Source organism: Anneissia japonica, unplaced genomic scaffold, assembly GCF_011630105.1.
Source record: "Anneissia japonica isolate Jap-2015-1 unplaced genomic scaffold, ASM1163010v1 scaffold1764_len714935_cov166, whole genome shotgun sequence".
Classification (NCBI taxonomy): domain Eukaryota; kingdom Metazoa; phylum Echinodermata; class Crinoidea; order Comatulida; family Comatulidae; genus Anneissia; species Anneissia japonica.
In genome coordinates, this window is record NW_022757468.1 from 223453 (window position 1) to 235556 (window position 12104).

Genomic DNA, 12104 nt, shown 5'->3' on the forward strand with positions numbered 1-12104 from the left:
TGTCCATTTTTCGTGATTATGCGTATTCTGGATAAAGAATGTTTTGAGCAGAGGTGGATTCAAGGCCCCCCCCCCCTTCATTTTTTAAGGAAAAAAAAAAGAAAATATATTCAAACTGAAGTGCGAGAGTGTAATTTCCGGCCATCTAGAGATGCCCTAATCATAACTTTTCTTACCTCCGCGGCCCAACCATCGTGGGGCTGAGGTGGGTGGTTCCTCGGTCTGTGAAAGTCCCTCCCTGGTTCACCTCTCTTTCGAATTCCTGGATCTGCCACTGTTGATTTATTATATAATTATTTTTGCGCTTATTTATAATGCGTCTATTGCAATTTTCACTTTATCCTCTCAAACAGTCCTAAGAACGTTCAGAGTGCGCTACTTCACAGCGGGATTTGACCCCGCCGGGGTCATACGTAATTCGCATAACGGCTCCCCTCCCCCCCTTTCAAAATCCTGGCTACGTCCCTGATTCGAACCCACGCCTCCACCACAAAACAAGCAAGTTTTACTTGAGTCTGCGGCTGTTAGCATACGAAAAGCACTATATATTGAGCACATTGCACGGCGCAATGTTTGGTTTCATTATCCGAAAAGGGTATATAGAATGCACTACATTAAACGATCAATTACACGTGAATACTATTAAAAATTAATTCCCAATCTATTCATCACTGTAACAATAAGATAAGTCCAACATCAAACGTATTAATTTATTGAATTTTAACAAGAATTTGATGGTACCGTACCATATTTTCAACAGTTCACAATATTTGAATGTGACCAGATCCATGGGCCGGTTGTGAGCTCGGTCAGTTTTTTTTTCTCGAAAACCTCTGAAAGAATGCAAAAATGACGGAAGAAAATTTTATCCAATGGGATTTACTTTTAATATTTAAGTTCGCAAGAAAACTGCCTTTCTGTTGCCGCTTCAACCTAAGCTAATGGATTGGTATAGTCAAAGTTATGACGTAAATAAACGACTTCTCACAAGTCGGCTCAAATCCCGCTGAAAACACAACAATATCGCTAATATTTTCGTAATTAAGTAAAAAGTAAAAAACAAAGTAAAAGACAGTTCACTTCAAGTTTAAAATCAAATAAACATTTTGTCGAAGACGTCAAAAGACTGCGTTTATAGATGCGATTATTTGAGGCAAGCTCATTTATTTACAAAAAATATTAAAAATTACAAATATTAACACAATTTGACTTTGAATCGAGTAAAAAAAAATCTCATTAATTTACCAAAAAAATATTAACAATTACAAATATTAACACAATTTAATTATAAAACGAGCCAAAAATAAGTAAAAGCATATGTCAGAAGTGGGGTTCGAACCACGCCTTCATTCGGAGACCAGAATACTCGAATCAAGTTGTACTTCAGTCTTGCGCCTTAGACCGCTCGGCCATCCTGACATGATAAATGCCGACCAACAGTGGGTAGCGCAGTTATAAACAAAAATTATGATAGTAAAATAAATGCAGTTCACTTCATGTTGTAAATGAGAGGGGCGTTTTGTCAAGATGTTGGTCACAAGACTGAAATTTGAGTCGATTATTTGAGGCAAGCTCATTAATTTACACACAAAAAAAAATACCCGTCGCTTTACAATACAAAGCAAATTTACTTGAGTCTGGCGCCTTAGACCGCTCGGACATCCTGACAGATACATGGCCAATGGGTAGCGTAGTTATAAAAAAAATTATATGATATTAAATTAAATGCAGTTCACTTAAAGTTTTAAATCAGAGGGGACTGAGATTTGAGTCGATTATTTGAGGCAAGCTCATTAATTTACACCCAAAAAAGCACAAAAAACAACTTAAAATTATATTAACATACACAATACTGATTATAAAACGAGTCAAAAAATATAAAAGACTGTCAGAAGTGGGATTCGAACCCACGCCTCCATTTCGAGACCAGAATACCCGTCGCTTTACAATACAAAGCAAGTTGTACTTGAGTCTGGCGCCTTAGACCGCTCGGCCATCCTGACAGATACATGACGAATGGGTATCGTAGTTATACAAAACAAACAAACACACAAATAAACAAACTGTTATAGGCCTTGTAAACAAAAGAGTTGTTAATCGTCCTTTAAAAAAAATTCAGAGGGAGGAGTGTATTTTTTAATCAGTAATGAAACCACCCTACTGATACATGGTAAGTCTATGGCATGAATACCGTACCTGATGTTGTGCAAGGCGTCATGTAAATGGTGGCTGACTTCCAATTTAGCGTTTGATCAGGTGGAATTTATATGAACAAACAATTGCAAAACAAAATAATTACAAAAAATCCCAGGCCCAGCTGAAGTTGAATTATCGGCGGAAAGTCAATTATTTGAGGCAAGCTCATAAATTTACAAAACACTGTTATTAAAAATTATATCAACATACACAACATTGATTATAAAACGAGTCAAAAAATATAAAAGATTGTCAGAAGTGGGATTCGAACCCACGCCTCCATTAGGAGACCAGAATACCCGTCGCTTTACAATACAAAGCAAGTTGTACTTGAGTCTGGCGCCTTAGACCGCTCGGCCATCCTGACAGATACATGACAAAAGGGTATCGTAGTTATACAAAACAAACAAACACACAAACAAACAAACTGTTATAGGCCTTGTAAACAAAAGAGTTGTTAATCGTCCTTTAAAAAAAGAGTCAGAGGGAGGAGTGTATTTTTTAATCAGTAATGAAACCACCCTACTGATACATGGTAAGTCTATGGCATGAATACCGTACCTGATGTTGTGCAAGGCGTCATGTAAATGGTGGCTGACTTCCAATTTAGCGTTTGATCAGGTGGAATTTATATGAACAAACAATTGCAAAACAAAATAATTATCCCAAAAAAATCCTGGCCTTACCGAAGTTGAATTATGGCCAGAAAGATGATATTTTCGTGAATTTTGCCGGAAAAAGGGGAAAAAATTGGTTGGGTGACTTTTTTTTTTTTTTTAAAGTATAGAGGAGACGATCAAGAACTTTTTTTTTTACATGGCCTTATTAAACATTATATTATCAAAATATTTTTTATAAAACAACTAAAAAATAGGCCTAAGTAAAACGATTATAATCGATTACGATTATTTGAGGCAAGCTCATTAACATACAAAAATACTGTTATTAAAAAACAGTCGTATTTTATCACAATATGACATTATCACAAAATGAAACAAACATGTTGTAAATAAGTTTAAAAAAATGTCGGAAGTGGGATTAGAACCCACTCCTCCATCCGGAAAACAGAATACCCGTCGCTTTACGATGCAAAGCAAGCGACATATGAGCGATTGGTACCGTAGTGTAGTTATAAAAACAAATCCTATGATATTAAAATGCAATTCACTTAAATTTTTAAATTTTTTTAAATCAAATAGGATTTTTGTTAAGATGTCGTTCACAAGACTGAGATTGAAATCACCTTTTTTGAGGCAAGATTACACCAAAAACCATTTTATTAAAAACCCGACCAGAATACCCTTCGCTTTACAATAAAAAGCAAGTTTTACTTGAGTCTGGCGCCTATAGACGGCCATCCTGACAGATACAAAGCCTATGTTATCAAAAATCCTATGATTGTAAAATACAGTTCACTCAAGTTTTAAGTGAAATAAGTGTTTTGTCATGACGCCACGAGACTACAATTAGAGTCAATTATTTGAGGCAAGCTCATAAATTTACAAAACACTGTTATTAAAAATTATATTATCACAATGTGATTATAAATAAGTAAAAGTATGTGTCAGGAGTGGGATTCGAACCCACGCCTCCATGCGGAGACCAGAATACCCGTCGCTTTATGATACAAAGCAAGTTGTACTTGAGTCTGGCGCCTTCGACCGCTCGGCCATCCTGACAGATACAGGACCAACGGGTATCGCAGTTATAAACAAAAATTATATGATAGTAAAATAAATGCAGTTCACTTCAAGTTTTAAATCAGAGGGGCGTTTTTTCAAAATGTCGGTCACAAGACTGAGATTTAAGTCGATTATTTAAGGCAAGCTCCTTAATTTACACACAAAAAAAGCACAGAAAACAACGGTTATTGAAAATTATATTAACATACACAATATTGATATTTATAAAACGAGCCAAAAATAGGCAAGGCGTAGTGTCATAAGTGGGATTTGAACCCACACCTCCATTTGGAGACCAGAATCCCGTCGCTTTACAATACAAAGCAAAATGTACTTGAGTCTGGCGCCTTATACCGCTCGGCCTTCCTGACAGATGAATCACTAATAGGTAGCGTAGTTATACAAAAAAAATCATATGATAGTAAAATAAATGCAGTTCATTTCAAGTTTTAATCAGCGGTGTGTTTTGTCAAGATCTCGGTCACAAGACTGAGATTAGAGTCGATTAATTGAGGCAAGCTCATTAATTTACACACACAAAAAGAACAGAAAAAAAACAACTGTTATTGAAAATTATATTAACATACACAATATTGATTATAAAACTTTGGTTTTGTTAGTAAAGATTTCTTAACCCCATTAGCTGACCGCCGTAAACTTTTTGATTTAATTTTCCTTTTTAAATGTATGAATGCTATCTACGATGGAAATTTTGCCGTTAATTTTTCTCTTTCTGTTCCACAATATCAATTACGTAATCCTTTTTTCAATACCTTGGGGGAGAGTCAACGTTACTAATCATGGGTTTATTAATCGTCTGCCTAAGTTATACAATTCTTTATGTAAAACTGATTTTTCTATTGACATTTTCTGTGATTCTCTTATGTGTTTTCGTCAAAAAGTGTTGTCCAATGTTAGTAATATTTAGTTATTCTTACTTATCGTAACTGTATTTTCACCTATTTATATTTAGATTTTATTATTCAATCCTGTAAAGGGTGACTTTGGTCACTGTTGGACTTTGATGAAATAAAATAAAAAAATAGAGTAAAAAATAAGCAAAACGGAGTGTCAGAAGTGGGATTCGAACCCACGCCTCCACTCAGAGACCAGAATTCCCGTCGCTTTACAAATCAAAGCAAGTTGAACTTGAGTCTGACGCCTTAGACCGCTTGGCCATCCTGACAAACGTATAAACGATGGGTAGTAGTTATAAAAGAAATCCCATGCTATTAAAATGCAGTTCATTTCAAGTTTTAAAGTCAGGCTCCGGAGGGAAAAAAAATTTTGATATGTTGTAGAACTGATTTTTCTAAGACAGAAAAAAGTTGTTTGACGAAAAACTGAGCAACGGTGAATTAGATACAGATTTTTTAGAAAAATCAGTTCTACAACATATCAAAACATTTTTTTCCTCCGGAGCCTGACTTTAAGTCAAAGAGGAGTTTTGTCAATTAGATTAGAGTAGATTTTTTGAGGCAAGATCATTAATTTATTAAAAATAAAACCCTGTTATTATATTATCACAATATTGATTATAAAATATAAAACGTTAAAAATAGGCCTAAGTAAAACGATTAGAGTCAAATACGATTATTTGATGTAAGCTCATTAATTTACAAAATACTGTCATATTTTATCACAATATGAAATTATCACAAAATTAAACAAGCATGTTGCAAATTAATAAGTAAAAAGACTAGAACACTCGTCGCTTTACAATTCAAGTCATCCTGTTGTCATCATCTCAGAGTCAGATCTCACTCACGGGTATTAACAATTATCTGGTGTATAAGTCTGGACCGGAGTTTTTAGAAAGGACTTGCGACATTATATTTCTTTTCTACACTGTTTTAACTTAATAATAGTTGAATTGTACAGTTATTGGTGACAGATTCTAGGGGAAGGGGAACAGCCGGCCGCACCCTAAATATAATTAAATAAGAAAAAATTAAATATAAAAGAAAATGGAAGTAAAAAAATTACATTAAAATTGAAGTCTGAGAGTGCTGTTTCCAGCGATCTAGAGGGGCCATAATCATCAACCCACCCATGGTTGGACTGAGGTGATCTACACCCTCTATTCCTAAAAGTCCCTCCCTGGACCTCCTTCTTTCGAAAATGTGGATCCACCATTGACCAATATTATAATATGATATAATATTATGATCATTACTATAAGCCATGTCCGAATATTGGTAGATAGGTTATAATAACATTATAAGAATCCTTTCATTCAGAAGTAAATAATGTTGCAACGTTACCACAACGTTGTGTAAACGTCGTTTCTTACATACCCAACCATAAATTTTTAATGTATTTTGAGTTTTTTTCTTTATTATGAAATGCATATTTTCGCATATTTTTTGTTATTGTTAAAAGGTGATCCTTTACATGTTATTTTTGTTGCACTTATCATTAGTGCTTCTGTTTCAAAGACAGACAATAAAGTTATTATTAGTATTAAAAACGGTTAGTGTTTGCTATGATGTAACTGTATTCAGCATCGTTTTGGTAAGATTACAAAAGCTTTCTTATAATTGTCATGGAAGGAAACAAAATAAAACATTTCATTCGTTGAGAACAATTTATTAGTATGAAATACTGCAAGTAGGCTTAACCTATGAAAACAATGAAATGGTCTTGAAGTACCGGTACTCCCTGAAGTTAAGTTATATCCTATTGCAACACTTTATAAAATATTTTCTAAAGTCCTAACATTGGCTTCGGGCTACAAAACAATACTTTGTTAATGGAATTATTGTTAGGAAACGAAATAATACATTCAAATCATGTTGAAAAAAGACTGCAAGTTAAATGGCAGCATGCAAACAGGCTTCAGACACCGATAGTTCTTCAAAGTCCACATAACATTCTTTCATTACTTAAACTGAAAACTATGGCTTAACATTTTACAAAATGATAGTAGAGGCCAAAAAGTTGGAACATTTCAAACGTCACCAACATCAATGACGTAAAATAATATTTTACATACGTAATACATTTTGTACTAAAGACATGAATAAATATTGTTCAATATAATTCACCATTTAAAGAGAACCGAAAAGACAAATAAGATGGGGTAAATAAGTGCTTCAAAACAAATATTTATAGACGTAAATTTCACTATTAAAAAATGTTTTAAAAAGATAAAATTGTTTTCCTCCATTTGTGGGGCCTAATGAATTTTAAAAATTGCAATTAAAAAACTTATTTTCCAACATTAACATTATGCTAATTTTCATCTTTGTAAGCGCATAAGACATTGCAAATTATTTCTGTGACAGTCTTTTGAAGTGTGTAAAGCTCCATTTTATCCCATACATAGTCAACATATTTGGGGGGGGGGGATGATACAATGGACCACCCCCCCCCCCCCCCCCTCCCCCCTCCCCCTCCCCCCCCCCCTCCCCCCCCCCCTCCCCCCCCCCCCCCCCCCCCGCCCCCACCACCACCTCCTCCGCCGCCACCACCACCACCACCACCTCCTCCTCCACCTTTTCTTAGAGTCAAATATCGATCAATTTCGTCAATTAATCTTTCTGCCACTTCGTCTTCTCGATTATTACTGATCAGTTCCTGTAGAAAAAAATAAAAGTATAATTATTGCTCTAAACTATAAAATTACGACAATTTTAAAAGTAACTGTAAGGATGAATTAACTATGGTTTCTGAACTTAATCGGCAGGAAGTCTTCAAATTTTCAATTATATTATGTTATCAAAATAAATCCAATGAATATGCATGTACATCACATCCCCCAGCCCCCCGCAAAAAGTTAGTATCATCTTAATAATTATTTTTTAAATAATCATATACTAATTTGAGTAAGGAACAAAAGTAAAGTTTATACATAGTTTATCTTGTTTATATGACTATAATTGCAGTAGTTGGCCGACTGGGGTTTACAGAATGATTATCTAAACCTCATAGTATTCCTGGGGCGGATCCAGAAGGGATGATGATAGCCGAATGTCCAGACCTCACCCCACCCCTAAACAGGAGTGTTTTTTAGCGGCAAAATATTGTACTTGTACAGTAGTATTTTTCCTTCATTTTTCCGGGTGGGGGTGGGATCATTTATGAGAATCATTTTCAGGCTAATGTTAATCTAATATTATTTTGGCTCACTCACTCAAAAGATGGGATGGTCAGAAGACGGTTTTCCACGTTTATAAGTTTGTCATTTATACAGGAGTGTCCCTTTTCTTTCTGCACCTACTCTTGGAATTATCTGAACCCGCCCCAGTATTTCACTGCGTCGCGCTAGTTATTTTTCACTATTAAATCACTTATTAGGTGCCCTTCCAAAAAAAAAATAAATAAAAAAATAAATAAATAAAATAAAATAAAACCAGAGCGCCGTACAGTTTCCGATAAACATGTAAAACGTAAAGTGGTATAATTATCATCATCATAATCATAATCACATCAGCATTTTCATTATTAATATAATTATCATTCATTATAATTATTATTTTAATATTATTATTATTATTATTGTTGTTGTTGTTGTTGTTGTTGTTGTTGTTGGTGTTGTTGTTGTTGTTATTAAACGCTCATATGAAATTTAACGGGAGTCTAGGGAATCTATCATGTATGTATCTCAACCAAATGAGCGTGCGGCCATCATGTTGGTAGAGAACCATGTGTGGTTCTTATTTAAGAGAGCTGCTTATTCAAAACTGGTCAAAAATAAGTCTAAGTATTAACAACAACGTTAGTACTATAAGTCCGAAAAAAAAAATCAGTTGTATATTTTATCGTTCCGATGATACAAAATACAGAGGCACTTTGGGTAATAATTTAGGCGCGATTATGCGCCGCGACGTGTAGCAAAACTGATAGGTTTATTTAACAGTCGTAGGCAGTGATTTGAGAGCGCCGCTTATAGCGGAAAACATCACGTTTTGTGGTGCTTTTCAGTGGCACACATTCGATCATTTACAAAGATAAGTATTATTAAAATTCAGAAACTAAACTAAATTCGAAACGTAGATCATGTGTCAATACCTATTGCATTATCAGAAATAACAGATATGCTGTATCTAGTGGTGTATAAGTGTGGGCGATTAAATCAAGATATCAATTAAGTGGGTGTAACATCAATTCTATAATAGGCCTATCAATTAGTACAAATAGATCAAAAGAGATTAAAGGGAGAATTTGATTACGCAACGAACAGACCTTAAAACGGATTCGTGACCGTTTTCTGCACAGCATAAATTCAATTAAATCCGTGTCAGAATGGACCGTTATGTTAGGCCCATCACTTGGATAGGCCTAATGTTGCGAAGTTCCCACAATTCAAACGACCTAGCCATTCGTAGAGAACATGGTTGAGTGTAAGGTCGTAATTTAAACTTGCTTATGGGAGATTCGCGTATTTCTAGATCCGATGTTAATTTAACAAGTTGTGATTGGTCAGTTGTCAAGTACACGAGGTATCATTTTGTTCTATATCTTACCGTTGTGTAATCGAAAGCTCCCTATCAAGGCAACACTGCCAAATAATTATCGCTGAGCTGTTACTTGGTTAAAATTTATTCCTAATCATTCAATGCTGACAAGGACTTCTGTTAATATTTTTGGGTTTCAAAGTCAAGACAGGCAAGGTAACATGGTATAATTGATTTTTATTGTTCACTGCTCAATATCTCTGCCTAAACGAGCAACAGGCAGAAAATGTTTACGTTAAAATCAAAATGCAATTGTAAAATCATAGGTCTAATTTCCCAAAACGTCGGCTTACTTGCAAATAGTTTCAAAAACATTTTCTTTTGATTTTTATGGACATTACATTGGTTAAAAAACAGTTAAGCTACGGATACACATCCGCATCACACAACTGTTTACATGTAAGTTTTTACCCGTTTTTTTTTTCGTCTCAGAGTATGATCAAAAACAAATCAAAAACTTTACCACAGTAACGTTCCATTAGATTCGCGTAGATGGTTTGACCATTTGGACGCTCCCATTATTACAATGGGGGTCATTGAGAAAGAGCGTCGTTCATAGTCGTCAGTTTTGTCTGTTCATCACTACCACCGCGCACAATAAATCACCACATATAAAATTAAACTGTACAGGTATTTAAACGTAATACTCTACTAAGGACTATTCAGTACTTTATACTCTTTTTTTATTTTAATAAAGCTAACAGGAAAACAACGGTAGTAACAGTTGATTATACATTTTTTTTTAAATAAGTGATAGCCTATCTATAGCTGCATCAATAAACAGTAGTTTAACTCCATTGTGTGTAATAAAAGCAGGATATTGTCCTGCAATGATAACCAAATATTCATAAAGTAGAATATGATAGAACAACCTCTAAATAATAATTAATTACGTCAACTTTACACAATCTCATTGCAGAATGTTTAGGCATGTGTTCTGTGACAAAATACAATTGCAAACTTTTAATTACAACAAATTCATTTAATAAAGCAATCTGTAATGGCATTAAGTCAACTTTACACATTCTCATTGCAGAAAGGTAGGCCTGGGTTCAGGGATAAAATACAATTGCAAACTTCTAATTCAACAATTCTTTTCGATGACGCATAAACTTTACCTACAGGTCTTTTTGTTGTGCCCATGTTTACCGAAACTGCTGCACTTAACTCTGTGTTTTAACATTCGTTTACACTTCTCTTCTAATTGTTCTAGTCTATTTTGCTTCTGCATCACCTGCACAAATGACAAAATATAAATAAGAACTTATTAGGTAGCAAACAGTAATAGATTAAATTGAAAAATAAAAGAAAAATTAAAAACATTCTTACCATCTTAACAGCTTAAATATACAGTAGCCTACTATAACTACTAATACAACTACTGTACGAGCTACATATTATTAGACATCAATATTTACTTAAAATTACGTATGTAAAAGCCTAATTAAAATTAAATACAAAAATACATGGATATCAAAAAATTCAACTTAAAAATACAAGGTGTTACAAGTAAAGGTAGAAAATAAAGATTAATAGCTAAAACAGTACATAGTATTGATTTATTTAATAGACCTATATGCTTACTTAACTCACTGAAAAATCCCTAATTAAAATTAATACAGTACAAAGGCTGTCTCTTATACACATCTAGATGTGTATAAGAGACAGTGTTGGTAGAGAACAAGAGACAGTATCTAACTTGTGGTAAAATGTGGTAAATGGTAGAAAATCTAAAATTTTATCAACTAAAATAATTCAAACAATTTAAACATTAACATGAGCAGGATGACTTTTCTCCATTTATACAATGTAGGCCTAGGTCTAGGCGTGCGTCTACACAGACTCTACTGATGTACACAACCTTTCACCTAAGCGATAATGGTACGCTCCGCTCTGGTTTACACACCAGCTGGAAATTACAACATTTATAATTATCCTATTAGTTTTCGAAAAATACCGTACAGCATGTATGTAAAAATAAATTCAGTAATATCGTTGTCTATCTATATGGTCACATTGTATTATTGGTTATTGGAAATTTTATATTTCTAAATTGCATTAAATACTTACATTTCTCCAGCATGCACCATGCCGACCGTCTCAAAATTTCGCATTTGGGACGGTTTGTATGATGTGACGTCATATTCCCTTTGTATTTTTTGAAAGGCTGTTTCTGATTAGATAGTTTTTTTTATTTATCAAAAGTGACATGGACTTTTTTCAACCAATAGTATTTTATGTTATATCAGTGGTTTGCTTCATTATTTTTACCTGTCTAAAAACTGCTTGAACCAGCCGAATAGGCCGACAGGCGGCGATGTTATTATCGTTTGCATTTCGAACAAAAAGCCCCATTCCCGGCAAAAGTTCACTAAAAAAAGATTTTTTAGAAAAAAAAGGATATGCATTACACTAATTATTGTATGCAATGAAAAAAAATAATGGCATAAATTTTAGTTTTACGCAAAAGAATTTTTAAAAAATTGAGAAATACCGACTATTTCTCATAGGAGATTACCATTTTCTCGAAGAATTCTTCATTACTAGGCAAATTCAGAGGTTGTAGATCGAATCCGCTGGCATGCTCTCGCTTTAGTCGATAAAGTGCGCCCTCTCTAATGAGATTAGTTTTTGTACTTTGCATCTCGCACACTGGCGGTCGATCGAGTTGAGCTCAGATATGTTTGTTAAGTGTCAAAATCTCGGTCAGAATCATTTTTTTAACAAATTTGAAATAATTCCGTTAAAATATTATATTTATATAAGT

At 34.1% G+C, this 12104-nt stretch overlaps 4 non-coding genes across 4 annotated transcripts; all 4 read right to left on the bottom strand.

The window, feature by feature from the left end:
* Positions 1–1886: 1886 nt before the first annotated feature.
* Positions 1887–2003, bottom strand: Trnal-caa. The gene is made up of 2 exons: positions 1966–2003; positions 1887–1932 (listed from the first exon to the last, which is right to left on the bottom strand). It is a non-coding gene; the product is annotated as a tRNA-Leu (tRNA).
* Positions 2004–2446: 443 nt separating this feature from the next.
* On the bottom strand, positions 2447–2563 carry Trnal-caa. The gene is made up of 2 exons: positions 2526–2563; positions 2447–2492 (listed from the first exon to the last, which is right to left on the bottom strand). It is a non-coding gene; the product is annotated as a tRNA-Leu (tRNA).
* A 1195-nt stretch (positions 2564–3758) lies between these two features.
* Trnal-caa lies at positions 3759–3875 on the bottom strand. The gene is made up of 2 exons: positions 3838–3875; positions 3759–3804 (listed from the first exon to the last, which is right to left on the bottom strand). It is a non-coding gene; the product is annotated as a tRNA-Leu (tRNA).
* A 1072-nt stretch (positions 3876–4947) lies between these two features.
* On the bottom strand, positions 4948–5064 carry Trnal-caa. The gene is made up of 2 exons: positions 5027–5064; positions 4948–4993 (listed from the first exon to the last, which is right to left on the bottom strand). It is a non-coding gene; the product is annotated as a tRNA-Leu (tRNA).
* Positions 5065–12104: the final 7040 nt, after the last annotated feature.